Source organism: Ahaetulla prasina, chromosome 5, assembly GCF_028640845.1.
Source record: "Ahaetulla prasina isolate Xishuangbanna chromosome 5, ASM2864084v1, whole genome shotgun sequence".
Taxonomy (NCBI): domain Eukaryota; kingdom Metazoa; phylum Chordata; class Lepidosauria; order Squamata; family Colubridae; genus Ahaetulla; species Ahaetulla prasina.
This window is the reverse complement of record NC_080543.1, coordinates 102422032-102442631: the sequence shown is the minus strand read 5'-3', so window position 1 is coordinate 102442631 and position 20600 is coordinate 102422032.

Here is a 20600-nt window from a genome sequence, read left to right as displayed (position 1 = left end):
TAAATCACAGAAGGCGAACACCTTTCACTCTGGCGTCCTGCAAACCAAATGCAAACCAAACCAAAACCCCTCGGATATTCGCAGGGCGTAGGGGCAACACTTCACCAGGCATTTCTAGGGCCTGATGATGAAAAAGGAGACGAAACACCCCGTGACCGAACCGTTGCCTCCTGTGCCACTGTTACATCTTTCCCAAGTCTTTGTCCTCTTCGGTGGCCTCCTTTCTCATGCAACTCGGCTCTAACAAAAGAGAGACTTGGAACTTCCTCCCAATTCTCACTGAGTTTGGGGGCACCTCTCTTGCACTGAGCCCCGTTGGGATAAAAGGAAAAAATGATTTTGGGTTGCAAATATGACCAAGTTTTAACCAGGGTTGAGGTTTTAGCTGATGTTGCTCTCCACTGCCCCCACTCCACGCCTGTTTCCCCCCTCCTTTGCGCTGCAATTTCCAAACAGTTTTGAAATATTGTAGTACCATCGATCCTAATCAGATATTCTGCAAAAATAAATTGGTCACAAGTCATAGTTTTGCCTTTTAAAGGGAACAAGCTATTTTTCTTCAGAGTTGCTTATAATATTGAGGCTACTTTTCTTAATCAAGCACAACAGGCAGGCTCTCTCTCACTCTCTCTCTCTCACACACACACCCTCTGCCCAACCGACACTCAAAGAGTAGCCTCCGCTGCTTGCTGGATGGGCAGATGAGAAATAGATAGCTGGATGGTTAATCCGGCCGAGCAGCCTGCCGAGTTTCGCCCCTAATCTGGGAACAAATGGCCAACCTCTGCGACTGGCATTTTCGCTTTTCTTTTCTCAGGGCGGGGGACGCGTCCCCGCTTGTGTGGAGCGATTGTGCGGGGCTCTGTTGGAATTTGGCAGCGCTGGGCCTTGGAGAGGCGCCCCATGCTGACTCTCATTCAACCGGCCGGTCCTCCGCGAGCCTTGGAAGTTTCCCTCGGCCGGGCGCTCAATGGCTTCACAAAGCTGATTACAAGCTTCAGCGCATTCCTGAAGGAGCCAGAAGCGACGCAGGTGCAAACGAGCCGAGGGAGCCCCTTCGCCCGACCGCCGAGAGGGGCGAGCTGGGAAAGGAAGGCCTGGACCACACAGAGCCGAGGCCGGCCTGCCTGCCTTGGGAACGGGGGGTCATTAGCCGCTCCTTTCAGCGGGAATCCAAAAAGCGCCGCAGCGCACGGAGAGGCCCTGGGAGAGAGCCCAGCAAGAGGTGGGGGGGGGGCTCGCTTGGCAAACGGGAAGGAGCGCCCCCCTCCCGCACCGGATGGGCCCTCTCTTGGGAAGGAGCCCAAGGCCCAGCGTCTGACTCTCGCCAGCTCCTGGGCGGCAGCCAATTCGCCTCTCCAGCAACAACGCCCGCCAAAGCACTTTTCCTCCCCCGTCACTGGAGTGGTTCGATTTTCCCCCCCTTCTGTTTTGAACTTCCACGGCAGCAGTTTAAAACAGGAGGAGGGTTGGGGGGTGGGGAGAGAATTGCTTGACACGAAGAGAACTGCGAGCGCTTGTGTACCCCATCTCCTCCCGCGCTCCCTTGAAGCCTCACCAGCTTCCAAGGCTTCGGCTCACCTCCGCGGAAGAAAAAAGGCCGGACAATTGTTTGCCGACACAATGGGGGCCGCTCCCCAACTGGGCTTGTCCTCCCCTCTTACTCGGCGGGGGAACAGGGGGGCGGCGAGTGGAAGCCCTAAGAATTCCTCGGGGTCGAGCGCGCGTCCCTCCCCTCCCCAACAGGACACTTTCGCTCCTACTTAATAATGACTGCCTCCCCTCCTAACGGGGGGGGGGTTGATTTTTCCCGTCAGGAACAGCGTAGTGGAAGCAACCGAGCTCTACAGAGCCTCCTGGGGAGTCATTTAAAAGTTCCTCCTTCCTTCCCTGAATAAGACATTCGACAACATCCCCCACGGCCTTGGACCCCTTGGGCCGCCCAGCTTTGCCTTTTGCCCGAAGGAAAGTTCGGAGTGCTTGGAGGAACGTTTGGTCAGGTTCTGTCCCCAAGAACGGTGGCCTGGAAGGCAAGGTGCAGCTTTCGGGTGTTCTTTTGTCTGAAAACTAATTCAAGTTAATGCGATCTTTATATAAAGCTAACAGCGGATAATTGTCTATTTTCTCGCCAACAATCTCCATCACAATCACTTATCTGGAAACCTGCGGCTGCATTAATCGTTATATATTCATCGAGATAAGCGCCTCTCGAACGATCAGTAAACACTGGAAATTAAACCTGTTCTAGAGCCTGTTCGGTTCTCTCCGTATTCTTAACCCCGGGGTAGGAGCAACAAAGACCCAGAGGGCAAGGGACGGGTGGGGGGAGTCTAACCAATGGCAGCCTGGAAAGGGAGAGCCAGTTTAGCCCCCATCCCAGGCAGGTGCTACCAGTTGGACTCCGCAAAACGGCCTATCGCAACCAGGCCCAGGCTATCGTTAGGCGACCCTTTGGGTGGCGGGAGGGGGGATAATCTTAACGGAATCAGCTATGTGATCGTCCAGAATGCCAGCCCCAAAGGCAACTTCAGGGCCAGATTACCCATTTTTCTTTCCAGCGTCCCTTACTCCCCAAAGTAGAGGGGCCTGTTTTGCGGGATTGCGCAATCCAGACCAATCTTTCAAAAAGCGATCCTATAGATCCCCGCGTTGCTCCTTTGGAGAGAACGTGGCCCGCTTCCGTAGGAACGCGGAGTGCGGTCTAGGAAACCACGGTCTGGCGACAATCTAAACGCTGCTTTTCGCGAGCTCAACAGGTTCATCCGACAGCCGTCCCTTGGCAATCTCCAGTAAATGCCGTCAGGAGACCTTGGGAAGCCAAGCTGATGACTCCAGCCCATTCTGCCTCGAAGCCGAGATTCAGCACTGGGCAGAATTTAGCCTTTAATTATAAATAAATACTTGTAACTCTTTCTCCCTCCTTCCTTCCCTTTGTTTCTTCCTTCCGCTGATTGTGGACGACAGTGGGATTAAGGCACTTGCATTTGGGCCTGAGCATCGCTGGAGTCCTGCCACACATTTATTTCCTTCTTCCAGGCTAAGCAGATGTTGGGGTGGGTGGGTGGAGGAGATCTTTGTACTATAAGGAGACGCGAATGTCAGAAATCCAGAACTGCCTCGGAATAATCTCGATTGCTTAGGCCAATTCCTTTCGAGAAATGTATGTATGTATGTTCCTGGATTTTAATAAATGCAAAAAATACGCAAGACCCTGGGGGTGGAGGGAGGGAAGGGGCAGACAAAAAAAAATACAATAATCTCGGATCTCCAACGCTGCTTCTTCATTTTACGAAGTCAAAGCGAAAGTGCCAATCCAACTCCATCTTGGGCGAGTGCCTGTTGAGCCAAGCCAGCCTCTCTGCCTCTTCTAACGAGCCAGATCGGAAGAGCCGCTGGGAATCGCGAAAATTTCCCTGGAGACGCCAAGAGAGTGGAGGATTCCTCCGAGGATAAAATAACTCCCTTCTTGTTTTCTTGTTTAATTTTTAAAATAAAAAACTATCAATATTTAACAAAATAATGTAGGGCAACCTCCATTACAAACTTCTGAGAGATAGCCAGACATCAGTGAAAATGGAACGATTTTAAAAACTCCAAATTCTCACCTTTTTCCTTAGCCACCAATTCAATCTGCTCCAGTGTTTAACCACCTAAATTTAATCTTTCAAAGTTTAGTCTCCTAAGAATCAAGCAGGAGAAAGAGTCTGTCTCCAGTCTTTCTAAGGAATTGATGGAAGCTTACTTTCTTGGACTCAAGGGCTCTTGGGGTGAGGGTTATTATCTGAATATTATCTGAATAATAGACAATCTTCTCTAAGGAAACAAAGCCAGTCATGATTTCATAAGATCCTATTTACTCTTCCAGTCATCCATATCTTCTTGTCTGTTGTAAGTTTGGTGAGAAATTATGAATCAAAAATATTTGTAGTGCTCTGTACTATCATCTAGATGGAGTTAAACGTTTGACTCTGACTTTGGGACAGAGAACACAGAACCTTGGATCCGGAGTAATTCCCATTTAAAAATCTAGGACAGACCAGTTTTCCTTTCTTTCTTTTCCCTGGCCATGCTCCCCCGTTGCTCAGCTCTGCTCCTGAGAGTGTCTGGCTTAGGCTGGATGTATGAGCAAATCACCCACATCATCTCTCACCTGAATCTTGTCATCTCTGCCATCTCCAAATGATCTGGGAACAATGGGGGGTCCCTTGGACAGCCCAAGCTGCTCAATCAGGCAGAACAGTCTATGCAAATAGGATGGAATGGCAAAGAAGGGGAGAACAGTGGTTCCCATTGTGCACAGTGCTGCAGGCACAGACCACCAGTTGCTACTCCATGCAAGCAGTCCAGCAGCTACAATGACTAGTGAGGTGAGCCTGGGCGGTAGTAGCCCTCTGGATCATTAATGAGCAACAGAAACAAGCAGGCCAATCATCTGCACCATCAGCCAAAGCTGCTATAGGAAGCATCTTTAAACCTCTCACAAGTAATCTTCAAAATTACTTCTTTTTCTCTCCCCCCTCCCCCCAAATGCACTCTTAATCTTGCCTTCTCAGATTTAGATTGACATTCTCATTAGCTGGTATCTGCTGATGGCACATCTACCTTGCAGAGTCAGGTACTGTAAATGTATCCTTGAAAATCCAGGGAAGGCTGGGAAATAGCTTTATACCACTAAACCTGGGGTTCTCAACTCTGAAACCCAGTTCTAAGCAATATTAAATCTCCCCAGTAAGTTCTGTAGTAAAATGAAACCAAGGAAGTGCTTAGTAACAATTCCTTACCAATCCATCCCTTGTGAAAGCAACCAGGAATTTTGCATTAGTGTAGGCAATTATCTTTTTCTTTTTTGTAGATCACAGGTCATTGGATGGCTGGAACATCATTCAGTGAGAGTGGAATAAGATATATTATTGGACTAAAGCTCTGATGAAATGGTTCATTCTATTGTAAATATCTTTAAGGCCAATAAAAACATTCCACCTTTCAAAGGCTAAGTTTTTTGCATCAGAATCATCAAGGTATCCTTCCTTGCAGAGTGTAGGAGAAATACAGAGGGGAAGTGTGATAGGAAATAAAAGACAGAAGGCTCAGAATTACAAAATTTATTGTAAAGCATGTTAAATTGGAATTCTGGGGTATGAGGAATACTTTGCTTGATAGTTTATAAATCCTTAAACTGCATTCCTATAAATACTTTGGAATAAATTCATTCCATGCCCAAGATTACATTGCTAAACTGAAATACAAAAACAATTCAAGTTTGCTTACCTGTTCTTTCCCTTCTTTTTAGGCAGCTCTTGTGATCATTCTTCCAGTTTTGGTTCTCAAAATTAGGCCTTGCAGATAGAAATGGCTCTTCTTTTCCAGGTCTCATTAAGCCTCATTAACTGAAGTAGGCATCTGGTTGAGATTTTGGAAGAATGAAACTAGTATTGCACTAGATAGATTTATCTATCTATCTATCTATCTATCTATCTATCTATCTATCTATCTATCTATCTATCTATCTATCTATCTATCTATCTATCTAATTTATCTAATCTATCTATTTAAGGCAGTTACTGAGCTGAGTACTTAGGATATCTCTTGTCACAAAATCCACTAGATAGAGCAGCACCTAATACTGTTTCCTCCCTCTCAATAACTATTTGCTTCTGTTAGTGTTTAGTCTGTATATTTTCTCAGCATTCCAGGGAAAAAAAATCCTGCTGTTTTCAAATTAATCACAGGTTTTTTTTAGAAAAATAAATAAGAAAAATAACCTTGCCTTAACACAGGTTACAAACTGAGACTAGGATCATATAGTATTTAAACACCTTATTGAAATTACTTAGGTTGGTAAAATTTAATTTCAGGATTTTTCCCCAGCACAAGGCAGCAGCTGCACATGTAAGAGGGGGAAAAAAGAAACAAAAACCTGTAAAAAGCAAAACATATCAACTTATTTACATACTAATAAGACGTCATACTATATCCAAACTTCTAATTCTAGAATGTACAGTAAAGTGCCTTGAGCCAGGCACTGAGATTCGTATACCACATCATTTAACTCCAGAACTCTGTGAGTGTACACAATAATAAGGAAACAATGCTTTCATCAAGGAAAAGCCTATAGAACCTTGTCTCAACCAGCAACTTCCTTTCCTTAGTACCACCCAATGTGGCAATTAGTGATTTTTCTAAAGGTCCTATTAATATAAATGAGCCTCTTTTTTTCCTTAACCTTAATTGCTGTGCAAATTGGATTTTCAGGGTAATGGAAGGAGGGGATGAAAGGGTTCATCTATCCAGCACTGACTCCAGAGTTCTCCATCCCTGGAATGTGGGACTGCAAATATAGGAATCCATCATCACTTCACATTTCAATAGAGGTACAGATTTGGCCATATCAAAAGATTTTTAAGAAAATGGTCCCTTAAGGCCTTTTATTTTGGTTATAGAGTAATACTTAATATGTAGGATTACACAACCAGCAGCTTTGATTTGGTGTTGACCCTAGAAATCTTCAAATGGTGAACTGTGTTCTTCATTAAATTTTGATTATTTAATTTCAGTCAGATCCATTTTAGTTTTTATCTTGACTCCAGGCACTACTTTGCTTTGGCCTGGCTATTTTTTGGAGCAAAGTAATTGTTATGGATATAATTCTGCTAACTGCAATAGTTCTTGTAGGAAATGTGAAGTATAAAACCGGGACAGAATGACCCTGCTGGATGGTTTCTATCTGGATGGTCCCCCCCCACACATTGTATATATTTAAGTTCCTTATTTTAAAATATGTTTTATATCTAAAGATGAGATCCTTTAACCCAGCAGGACTGGCCCTTAAACATGTTTAAACACCTTTATCGCTAACATTTTCTGCTTTGTTGAATGCCTTTGTTCCTATGTGTTCCTTCTCTTTAAGGCAATACATTCCTTTAAGCCAATTTTCCTCTATAAAAGACTTGCTTTCCAACAAAGCAATGCTTAAGACAAATTCAAAAAATGGTAGTCACAAAAACCAGGCCATCTTAACTCTGGAAATATTAGGCAAGATATCTGACACAGATGGAACAGGCATTGATTGGCCTGAGTTTCTAAGCCCCTCCATCCATCACCTCTTACCTTAGTTATATTGTATATGTTATTGACTAAAGCTGCCTGATGGTAGTTTCTTCAGCCCATCTCATCTGTTATATTGCTGTTTTCCAGGGCTGCAATGCAGCTCAATTCCCCCACACAACCTAATTTTGAGCTGAAGATAATCAGACTCTCTCTATGACCTCATTATTGTTCCCTTCTCCAGATTCCAGTGGAACTGTGACCCGAACTCTGGAACTGCATATTTTGCCACATTTATAGGGTGGAGAGATACAAAAATTAGACCATTTGATTTTGGTATTCTCCTGAGCAACTTTTTTTCTTCTCCTAATAATCAGTAAAAAGAGTAAAAGATCAAATCTTTTCTTATTTTCAATGTCCATGTGGTTTAACTTATTGTATAAAGATTGCCTATAATAAAAAATACTTAGCAAAGGGCTATGCTAAATTGACTGCAATGATGCTTTTAAAGAATTAGCTCTATTTTTCCTTGGCCCTGACTACTCTGGATTTTTAAAAGCTGATTGTGTGTGTATATGTCTCTGTGTGTTTACTATTTGAACAGAAAATACATTTTTATATAGAAATTCTTTGAATCTTTTAAATCACTCAGACAAAGTGTGAAGGCTTGGGCTCTTCAGAAGGAGGTTGAAAAAAGGATGGGCTATCAGTAGCTTTAATTATCTTAAAAGGGTTTTTAGGTTGCTACAGTCCTATATCATGTTATAAATCTTTATAAGCCTTATTTTAATTAGCCTTAAGAATATGTAATTGACTGTGGGTTGCAATTATAGGTTATCCTCTCCCCTCAAACCCTTATTTTAAAGACAGAGTAAAATGGGAGGCTGGCATCTATCATGTATCATTTTCAGGTTTAACTGATTTGAACTGTGGGTGTGCAAATATAAGCAGAAATCAATTGTCTCTGTTGCCAAAAAATAAATGGTAAAATAGTCAGACACAAGTATCTATTTATTGCTTTTGGCCCATGCTTCCTTGTTGAAAGAATAAATACTAAATATAAGACATATTCAAGGGTTTTATCTCTTTGCCCCACCATACAAACTAAGAAGGAGCTTGGGGGGGGGGGGAAAGATAAAAATCAACCAAAAGAAGCTGAGAACAGGTTAAGGGCATTCCCTTAAAAGTATTCATACATTTTCTTTAAAACTGAGATGAAAGGTTTATTGAAGGGAACAATTACAGACAATTGTCCAACTATTTTTTTCCCAATTTATTTGCCATATTAGGCTTGTGGTTTTTGTCATTCATTTGTGTTACAAGATTGCTCAAGAAAATAGGGAAAAGCAAGCAGACCTCTTATCAACACTTTGGATTACATCTTCCACAAACTCTGATCATGGTTCATTTTGTTCAAGGCTTATGAAAGATATGCATAAGATTGCCAATCTCTGTGTTTAGGCAAGATGTCTACCTACCTTATGCACTTTAGTGTTCATCAGCCAGCTCTAATACATCATGAATAAATATAAAGGGTTACAGGATATGAGTTGAAATGCTCAAATGATCGTTTAATTGAGCTACTGTTTACTGTTTGCTGATAATTACACTGAAATTAGATTCGTAATTTATCCAGAAGCTTTATAATAAGTGTAATGCTGAAATGTGTGCATATATGCGTCTAGAAAGAAAAAGAAACTAACTAGTACAGAATCAAAATTTTACATACTGTACTTGAACAAAAATATATCTGATTAATTCATTCATAGAAATAGAGGATGTTCTATAGTCCACAAGTGTTACACAATTGATCAAATTGCTTATACTACTCAAATCAAATCCTCTAAATAAATATATTCCCTTCTACTTTTTAACTATTTTCTAACATAAAGATTTAAACCAAACATAAAGGTTTACTCTAAAATACAAAATCTTTCCTCTGATTTTTTTTCTTATATTTTAAAAATAATACAACAAAATATTTTCAATTCATGTTTAGCCTCCTACTACCAAATACATTTAAAGTTAGGATGGAATGGTATTACCTTGAGATATGATTTATATTAACAAATTTACAAAAATTGACAAATTTTTGTCTAATGTCTTCTGTTTCAGGATAGCTTTAAGCAACTGCATAAATAGTTTTGAAGGGTAGAATTATTACTGATTTGTCTATGGCTTTTCTCAAAATGTTGTTAAAAATTCTCATGATTTACTTGCCCTCTTTTCTGTATAAACAATTCCACTTATTACTAATCAAAATCACCAAAAGAATATAATTCTTTGTAACGTGCAGAATGTCTGTGATCAGCATTTAAATCTGCCACTAAAATCCTTCCAAAGTGTCATTTGCAAACTTGAACATTCCAAGTTTGCACTCAGTTAGTGAGCCATGTTCCACATTTCAAAAATTTATGTTCCCAAATACTATCAAGATTTAGCTTCCAAGTAAGAATCAGTGTTGATCAATCATATATTTTTATGTTTTTGTTACTGCATTGTTTAAATGCTCTCTGTGGTTTTTTTAAAATTGTGAACTGCCCAGAGGTTCTGGGAGTTGGATGGTATAGAAATTTAATAAACAAGCAAATAAACAAACTTTGCAGGGATGCTATTTATTTACTCCTGGTGTGTGTGTGTGTGTGTGTGTGTGTCTTCAAATCAGTTTTTAATTCCAGGCAACTACCAGGACTACTTCCTGCAATTTTTTTGGCAAGGATTTTCAGAAATGGCTTGGCATTGCTTGCTCCTTTCTAGAACTGAGAGAGAGGGTCTGGCCTAAGATCATCCAGCTGGCTTTGTGCCTAAGGTCTCAAGGTTTCTAGCTTAGTGCCTTAACTACTACACCAAATAGCCTTTCCCCTGCTACTTCTACTAATTGCATAATGGATCTATGCAACCCTTCCCCATTATCTACCTCATCACCACCACCACCACAATCAAGCCATTTACTTACCTTTTTCCATTTCTGGCAGATAAGATCAGGTTGCTGGAACCAACCTGGATTCCATATGGCAAGTATCTGAATATTACTTTCCAAGACTGATAAAATCAGAAATGTTGCCACTACTTCCCAACAACTCACTCTATATATGCCCTTTGGGCAGATACTTGGTGCACCTTGTGTGGAAGAGGAATGTTAGGACTAATGTGCTACATAATCTATTGTGCATACTAAAAACACAGCAGCAAAGACTTATTAAAATGCTCCCATTTGACAAATAGCCGGGGTTGCAATTTCATGTGCCATCAAATGAGGAAAACAAAATCTCACAAAATTCAGTGGGACTTGTTTCTGGCTAAACCTGCACATAAATAAGAAAAAATCCAAATCAATATCACTTTGTAGCACTCAGATACCCTTTGCTAGAATATCTAGAAATAACTAACTTTGCAGATATTGATTTGATCACTATTTCTCTGCAATTGGGGAAAGAACCTAAACTTGAATCTTGGAAAATGGAAAGTAATTTTCATTCGCTGTTACAATCTTTGGCATCTCCAGCAGGAATATGTTTTTCAGTCACAGCTATCTCTGCACATGCACTGCCTATATTTATCATCTTTATTATCATTTGATACTGTATGTTGCCATCTCATGCATACTCACAGGAAAAGGGAGAAAAAAGTCATAGGTTTAGTGAATGGAATGTGCATTGCTTCCTGTAGTTTTCTTCTCTGGTTGCATAAGAGTTTATAAATATACAGAACAGATCAAATGGTTACTGGATGTCTTGATGGAAAATCCCAATAGTGATAACTCCTGTAATTACAAATGTTTATGAAAGTAAAAATGTATTTCTAGTTATACCTCTAGATTTCTCTCTCTCTCTTTGTTATAAGGTTCCTTCCTGCTCCATTTCTAAACAGTTTCTTTTAAGAATTGGAGGATAACTTTTAATGTCTGTATATAGAACTGAGCACACCCTAAACGACAGTGTAAATGAAGAAGAATAAACCTGCTTTGTCTCAATAACTGAAGGGAACAAATTTTTATTTTGTTTCATTTTGTTTTGTTTTTCCCCCCCACATAGCATTCAAAAACTGTCCTTATCTCTTTACCACATCATCTTTCCACTTGATCTATTTATCCAGTCATGGTAAAAAGTTCTCCCAGCCCTATAACTGGTTCTTCCTTATTTCGTTGTTATGAAATAGGTTGTCATTATTCTCACTGCTTACTGGGAAAATTGAGGCTGAAATAGTTGGGAGGAAAAAAAAACCATGCAGTGAAAAGCAGGGATTTGAAATAAACATTCTGACCTGGAACTTAGCACAGTAGCTGGTAGGCAAGGCCAGAATATAATTTTCTTAAAGACTCTGGAAGATTTACTGTTCTGCTTCTTGTACAATAAATGCAGTGAAACACATTGCAACGGGTGCAGTAAGCTGGAAGCCAAAGCTAACCAATCTATTCCAAAAATACTTTCCGAACAGAAGTATTTATAATCAAAATGTCGTTCTTTCATAAGAATACAAACACTGTAACACCGCCACAAAGGACTGTGTGGGAAAAATACTATGCATTGTATTATGTGATTCATTTTCTTTCTATTTTTACCTTAATTCTGTCTAATTACTGTATTGTGATCGAAGTCTGCAATCTTAAATTAACTATCAGCTAAACTTTTGAAGTACCCTACAAATGCAAGATAATGATGAAATTTAAATTACTACAAGTTATTGTGTATGTCTACACAGTGGCAAAGCAAACCTTTAGGTTTTCTAGTCACATCTCATTAAGGCTTTGTTTCTCTCTTTGAAACCTGAAGAGGAACACAATTCTAAAGGATCAGAATGATGCAGAAAATATAATACACTTTTTGGCTGAAATCTGACATATGCAGAATACCCCAAAACATGGTGTGGATCCTAGATTACCTAAAAATGCTGTAAAGTATTAAAAACATGAACAATCTTAAATATCATGTATGAGTAGAATAACATTTCATTTTTGTCCTAGCTAGCCCAACTGACTTCTGGCCTAGCTTTGCCTAATTTGGGGTTGTGCTCCTAGTAGACCACCCAAAACTGAATGTAGAGACCCTAAAAATTGCACATCTCTGCCCTGAGTGGATAATTCAAATGGTTCTCGCATCAAATTATTGCTGCAGAAAAAGTTAACTAAACAGGAATAAGGGAAGGAATGTTTCTTTTTCATTTGGAAGAAGAGAACTATGAAGGTGGCAAAAATACTATAGCATATAATTTATAAATTTTTCTCATATTTAGTTGATAAATATTTTGAACAAGAAAATTGAAATTTACGCTGCTGCCGCTGTGGGTGATAGATCTTGACTTTTTATATAAAACATACAGGAGTGTTATGACAACAAGCAAATGAATACCAAATATTATGGAATCTTTATCACTTATCCTTGTCCTTTTCACATTTTTTTCTTCTGTTCAGTTGTGTTTGATTCTCGGCGATTGTCTGGACAAGTCCCTGCTGTATTCTTGGCAAAGTTTTTCAGAAATGGTTTGCCAATGCATCCTTCCTGGAGCTGAGAGAAAATGAATGGCTCAAGGTCACCCAACTGGCTTTGTGCATAAGTTGGGACTAGAACACAGAGTCTCCAGGTTTGTAGTCTGATGCCTTAACCATTACACCAAAGTTAATTAGTTAATTAAATACAGGAAGTTAAGTGGAAAGAGACTGTGGGAAAAGTCTTGTTCCTCTACATCATCACCACTTTTAAGATGTGTGGAATTCTGGCAGTTGAAGCCCACTCATCTTAAAGAGGCAAAGGTTGAGAAACACCAATTTACCTCAAGGACTGGTTTTGTTCTTAAGATCATGCCTCCATGTTTTCTTTGTGTTTGGGGATAATCCCAGTTTAAAATACGTGGATTTATTTCTCAGATTCAAAATTTAAGCTTCAGCCACAATCCCCTTCATTAACTACAACATTGTATCTAGAGGCAAATTGTTCTATCACAAATATCAGCAGAAAAGTAGGTATGTTTGGGATCAAATTTCCTGCCAAACATATTGCTTCTAAAAATACTCCTTTTTAATTGGATTAATAAATAGCAAACTCATACAGAAACAATTTTCTGACTCTTTATTGCAGCTAACGAGTATAAAGTAGTGTGCAGATCCATTTGGGGTCTCACATTCATGTCTTCAGGATGACATATGCATCTCCAAGGGCACCAAGATGTGTATGACAAACGAAAGGGTTGCGGTGGAGTTAAGGGCTGTTAGTGAACTCGTATCTCAGGACACATGTTATCAGAGATCCAGGGAGCACAGGTTGCACACAGGTAGGTGCACTGGAATTCCCTGCATCATCTTGGCATCTTTCAACATTCCTATCTATGGTCAGAAGAGACTTCTTCTTAGTTAAATAAAACCAAGTTCCTATATTCTTACCTGTACTTAGACACATACATCTCTCTCCAGGTGTTAATTAATTTAGACAGGATATTGACCTTCAGTTACTGTTATGCTTCTTTTGTACACATGTCATGTTAAAGTTTCTACTATTTGCCTTTAATTTCTTCACTGTTTATTTTTCTGCCTCTCTTACAAAGCATGCATCCACTTTATCTGCCATCCAAGGATCTCGTTTCATGCAGCTGCTGAAATGGATTCTAGCCAGCGGAATTAGGTTACAATAAATTTGTGAGCTACAACAGTATCCCCAATTCTTATTGCCACAGATGAACAGGGAACCGTTTCTTAAAGTTTGTCCCTGTTCACGCTGGTATGGCCGTATCGGCTCCAGGTAAGACTGAGCCCTCAGAGACTCTTGCTGAATCTGATGGGTCAAGCTAGAACGAGCGATCTGGATGAGAGCCATCAGTGTCATCGTCAGAGTCATCAGTGCCTTGATCATATTCAGTGCAGTCGCTTCATTCCAACTGAATCAGGAGACATTGTGCAGGTGCCAGGCAGTTGCCTGGATGCAGAAAGGCGGTGGATGAAGAGCAATCAGCTCAGGCTGAATTTCAACAAGAGTGACATTCAAGTTGCCAGTTTCGGCAAGATTTCATCTGATACCTTACGGATTTTTAATACTATGTCAGGAGTGAGCAATAAATAATATTGATTGATTGACTGATTTCCCTTCCAAAAGATGCATGAAGCATGGCAGGGATCCAGTGTTGTCAGCAAAGCTCATTTTGTTTTTTTCATTGGAGGAGGGGGGGGATAGAGGAGGTAGTGAAAAATAATTGCTTGAAATCTAGTGGAGGCTCAAATCAACATACTTACTTTTGTACTTATTTCCATGAAAAATGACCATCTGTCTGCAAAATGCCCAGAGATGATGATGATGATGCTAATAATAATATCAGCAATAATAACAATAATAAAATATTGCAAAAATATTGCTTATGCCCATTGAAGGATGCATAACTGTCATAATGGAATCAAAGATTATACATTTTTTTACTTGTACATATGATCTCATTGTCCATACATTCATTCATTTCCACACAAACCTATACTGTATTTCATCACTAATTTTTCCTACTATTTTCTTTTTCAGTATGGGAAAACTGTATCCCATGGTCTGGACTCTATGTTCCTCTCAATGCATCCCAAATTGCATTTTCCTTTTTAGCAGCTGCTGCATTTTGCTGTCTCATATTTAACTTGTGGATAACAAGGACACACAAGCTCCCTTTTATAGGAGCTACTGCCAAGCTAGTTCTCTCCCATATACCTGATCCTTACATTTTTCCTATTTAGATGTAGAACTTGACATTTCTCACAGTTATGTCCTTTTCTGCCTACTGTTAAACCTTTTTTTTAAAAAAAATCTTCCCTTCTTTTTTGGGGATGTCATAATTCAGCCAACGGTAAATTTATCTGTTTTGAAGTTGAATATAATGAGTCACCCTGAAGGCCTGCCTGGGGCTAGGTGGCTCAGTGGCTAAGATGCTGAGCTTGTCGATCAGAAAGGTCGGCAGTTCTGTGGTTTGAATCCTTAGTATAGGTATGCGTGAGCAGGGGGTTGGACTAGATGACCTCCAAGGTCCCTTCCAACTTTGTTACTGTTAAAGGCTTTGACAGGTAGCACATTTGCCTGATCTTTTAGGCAAGGAACTCTGTTGGTAAAGGAGGTTAGTAAAAGTAGCCTGGCATGATTTGTTTGCAAAATTTACTTCTGGTTAATGGTGGCATGTTTGCAAGTGTTCACTTTATTCATTGCTGCTATGTATGAAGAAGGCCATGCCAGTACAGATCTCAGATTGACAGGTCTTGATTTTCTTGGCCAACTCCTCATGCCAAGCCTCCAGGAAACTTACCCCGTTTGTTTGCTCTAGTTGCCAGATCCCAGAACTAGTCTGGACTCAAGAAGAAGAAGACAAACCGTAGCCAAGCAAATGCCCTCATTCTATACCTGTCCATTTGACTGCTTTTACTCAGAGGGAAAAATTTTGTATTTGTCCTTATTAAGTTTCGTTATTTTCAGACTTTTTATCTTAATGTATCAGACTATTTTAAATTTGAACTCTTGAGTATTAGTTATCCCACACCATTTTGTGTTTGGCAAATTTAATTAAGCATTCCGTCTGCTTCATCATGTAAGATATTAATCAAAATGTTGAGTATGGGGCCCAGGACTTAGCCTTATAGCACCCACTTGATACTTCCCTCTAATTTGATAAGGAACCACTGATGAAGGCTCTTTTCTTCAATGTTCAAGCTAGCTATACAGTATAGCCACTTAATTGCCAGGCCATCCAGCTCAAACTAAACTACTTTGCTAATCACAATGTTAGTCGCACATAAAGGGTGATTTTAGTGGGAACTTGCTACATGTGAGGAAAGCTTTGATAGAGGTCCTATTCACATGAATTAGAGCATTTTTTTTCTTCTGTAAACTTAATTGCCGCACTACAGTGAGCATGAGAAGGGAGGGGGAAAGTGTGTTTGTCTGGTAGTGGTGCGGAGGAACAAGATCCTAAAACAATGTGAGCTGCATCTGGCTCATACACCAATAACTCCCCCGGCACAGTTGCCTATTCTTTCAAAGACCCAGCTGTTTTTGGTGTGAGTGTGTGCATTCATGTGTGGTGTGTGTTTTGGTTTTGTTTTGTTTTCACTGTTGTATCATGAGGGTTACAAAAGGTTACATACCTCACAAAGCTATTGTGAAGGTAAACCAAGTTAAGGCTATCAAGGCACTTGCATTCTGAAAGTACCACTGGTGTGAAAGTACATTTATGACACATTGTTAATAGGATGTTTTATGTACTGAAACTTTATGTTACCATCTTCTTATTTTCCAATTATGCCTACTGCTGTTATAGCACAAAAGAATGCAGAAAAACAGAGTTGGAAGGAACCTTGGAGATCTTCTAGTCCAACCTCTTCCCCAGGCAGGAGACCCTGTACCATGCTGGACAAATGACTGTCCAGTCTCTTTAAAAATCTCCAGTGTTGGAGCACACACAACTTCTGAGGGCAAGCTGTTCCACTGATTATTTATTTTGCCTGTCGGAGAATTTCTCCTTAGTTCTAGGTTGGATCACTCTTTGATAGGTTTCCTTCTGTCACTTGTCCTGCCCTCAGGTGCTTTGCAGAATAAGCTGTCTTACTGTTCTTTGTAACAACCTTTCAAATATTGGAAGACTGCTATTATGTGACCTCTAGTCCTTTGTTAGACTAGACATACCCAATTCCTGAAACTGGTCATCATATGTTTTAGCTTCCAGTTCCCTAATCCTCTTTGTTGCTCTTCTCTGCATTTTTGTACTATCTCACCATCTTTTTTTATATCATGGTGACCAGAATTGGATGCAATATTTCAAGGCAGTATATAGTGGTACTAAACTTCACATGATCTTGATACTATTCCTCTGTTGATGCTGCCTAGGACTAAATTAGCTTTTGGGCAGTTATTGCTGGTTCATACTTAAGTGGTTGTCCACTAGGAATCTTAGATCCTGAGCCTATCTCTTAAAGGGCTGTCTACTCCTCCTAGCTTGGTGTCATCTGCAAATTTGATGAGTTCCCATTTTATCCCCTCATCTAATTAATCATTTATGTAGATGTTGAAGAATACTGGGCCTGAGACAGAAAGTATCCACTGCATGTATCACTCTGTGTAGATGTAGTTCCATTGAGGACTGCACATTGTATTATCCATCTGGTATTATCCCACATTTTTCTATCTTACCAAGAAGTAGGTAAGTTAGACTACTTTATCAAATGCCTTACTGAAATCGAAATATACAATATCCACAGCATCTCACTGGTTCACTAATTTAGTCATTTTCTCAAAAAATGCAATAAGATTTGTTTGGCATGATCCAAACAAATCTTATTGCATGATCCAAGCCATGTTGGTGTCTAATAACAACTCTCCTTCCTTCTAGGTGTTTGCAAATCTGTTGGTTGATTATCTTTTCCAAGATCTTCTCAGTATTGCTGTCAGGGTGATTGATCTGCAGTTTTCTAGATCCATTGCATTCCTCCGGTGCTTTGCCAATATTCCTGCAAAGTATGGAATAACAACATTGCTCCATTTGTTGTTTTCTTCTTCTCTATCTGTTGTATGAGTGCTCCTACTGGATCTTTGAGATCCTGAGTTAAGGCAAAGTGTAATACATTCCACCCTTTCAAGGGGATTAACACATAACATTTGGAAGTGCTCAGTAGCTTCAATGGCCCTGGGAATGATATGAGTGATAGGGGTGCCCTTGCCATGAATTGAAATGGAAGGGATGAAGTTGAAGGTAACCTACATATGATTGAGGGAAGGTGGGGCTCTTCAGGTTGTGGGCAGCCAACTTATTATGAAGAAAGAATTACAGAATCAAACTTGGAAGAAGTAAGGACGAACCAGTTCCATATTGTGGACAAAAATTTGGGCTGAAATGGCTGAAACATTTAGACAAGTTGGAGTATCCAAGGTCACAAAAGGGTTCCTGACTGAACTTTCACAAATAGATTGGAAATTATGACATGATCACGCCAAAGTAATAAAGAAATCTGGTCACTGATGGTGCCCATATTGAAATAGAAGTTCTTTGATTCACAAGGACATATGCAACTGGCACTTAGACTGTAAGAAGCATGAACCAAGGAAAATATGAAAATTTTAACGTGAAATGATAGATACTCTAAACCAGATGATTGCAAGAAACCATCTTCAGGGCATAAAGGTAAAGGTAAAGGTTCCCCTCACACATATGTGCTAGTCATTCCTGACTCTAGGGTGGTGGTGCTCATCTCCGTTTCAAAGCCAAAGAGCCAGCGCTGTCCGAAGACTTCTCCATGGTCATGTAGCTAGGATGACTAAATGCCAAAGAACGCTGTTACCTACCCACCAAAGGTGGTCCCTATTTTTCTACTTGCATTTTTTACATGCTTTGAAACTGCTAGGTTGGCAGAAGTTGGGACAAGTAACAGGAGCTCACCCCGTTACACGGCACTAGGGATTCGAACCGCTGAACTGCTGACATTTCGATCAACAAGCTCAGCGACTTAGCCACTGAGCCACCATGTCCCCGTGATGCCTTCGGGGCATAAGATCATACAAAGAATTGTATGACAATGATGTTCAAAAAGAATTTCACTAAATATGCGCCCAACTGTAATTGAATAAATGACAGAATCATCTCATTAGAGTGAGTGGATATCCAGTACAAAACTGTATACCACTACTACATATGTAACCAAGGAAGTTACTGAATTCTGTGACAACAATGCTGTGTCCTACAGCATAAACCCTCATTTTCTCTCTCAAGCCCTAAACAGATACACCAGACAGAAAAAGATTTTAACTGAGCTGAAGCAACTTTTATCATCATGGGATCATGATGAATTCCACCATGGCTTATTGAGAAATGACAAGCATGCATTTCCGAAAGCCACATACAGTATTTCTATTGCTAGATGGTTTTATAAACTCCCTGACCTCTGCAGAATATGAAGGACTGACTAGAGTTGCACAATGTTTTTGCTTGCATTTCTCTGTAGATGTAATGCAAAATCAATACTATTTTGAAAAGTAAAACTGTAGATTGGAACAAAATCTTTATTTGCTATCAAAAAGCAACTTTGATCTGCAATAATAAGCAGGTTATAGAAATAAAAAGTTGGACTGCTGTTCCTCGCTGCTTCCTCGCTGTCATCCTCCTGACTATTCCTACATCCTGCCTGTTTTCCAGTATAGTTTTATTTCAGCATTCAGGCATCACTTGATCACTCTTCAGGAAGTCAGGATATCCTTTCCCTAAAAATCCCCCCCACCCCGCAAAGGTTTTTGTATGCTCAATGGCATAGAATTTGGAATATCTTTTGGATTTAAAGTAGAAATCTGAAAAACACTGAAATGGCATGCTTCTATTTCTATACATTGAAAAGACCCTGGAAGAAGAGATGGGTAGTTTCTTGACAGAAACTCTTCATTCCCACTAGGATAGACGTGCAGTTTATTTTCTAATCTGGGCAGTTGCATAAATTTATGAATGGCAAGAAAGCAGTGAGTGGGTTTACTTTCATTTTTAAATAAAAAGAGATGCAGTTAACATGATTATATTCTGGTGTGCTGGGTAGGCTTAGAGTCAGTTTCGCAGGTTTTTTGGCAATATTTTTGGAAATGGCTTACCATTGCCTGCTTCTTCAGGCTAAGAGAAAGTGACTGATCCAAAGTTACCCAGTTTCAGTGAGATTAGAATTTAGAGTCTTCTGGCTTTCAGCCTGATGCCTTTAACCATTACAGCAAACTTATTCTCCTCTCTAGGTTACTTTAAAATTTTTGATTTATTAATTAGAATAATCTCAAGGCTGCTTACATGGGGATCTTCCTTTGTTGTAACCTCAGAACAACAGCCCTGTGAGGTAGGTAGGGTTGAGAGAGAATGACTGGGCCAAAGTCGGCCAGCTAGATTTAATGTCTCAGGGAAGATTTGAACTCAGGGATTTATGGCCCTTCTCTAATGCCATAACCAGTATACCAGTCTGGTTCTTGGAGCCATACTGGCCCACTCCTTCTAGGAACTGTACCTACATATTTGAGGAAATGGCATAGGAGACCTCCAATTGTGTATCCCTAAGCTAGGAATGGAGTCTTGATCACTGGAATAGCTGAGGTTTTACTTTGACCCCAAACATTATTTTTGTATGTATTCAAACATGTATTCTTAGAGAAAACATCTCATATGTGTCTTAGTGCAAAGTTTGAAGTCTTTGGGACTTTTTTTTTCAGTTTCCAATTACAACAGAAATGCTTTTATAGCTTTTTTTCCCCCTATTTCACTTCTTGCCAAAGCAAAGTCTCTATCAGAACGTATGACCCCATATTAATCATAAAGTTGCTTGTTTTTATAAAACGGTTGTTCAGTTTATCAAAAGACAACGCATGCTGTTGACATTTATTGATGAGTAAGTGTGAGACCCAGTTTTAGGATTTTTATATTTATTCTTTATTTTCTGCTTTATTTTCTGCTATTTTCTATATTTGCCCAAACTGTTGTGAGCTCTGATAAAATTCACCACAAATGTCCAAACCCCTCCAAGGGTTGCCTTCAAAGGAGGGAGCTGAATGGAACACAAAGAATGGCGTGGTGGGAGGGAGGCTGAGGTTCACCAG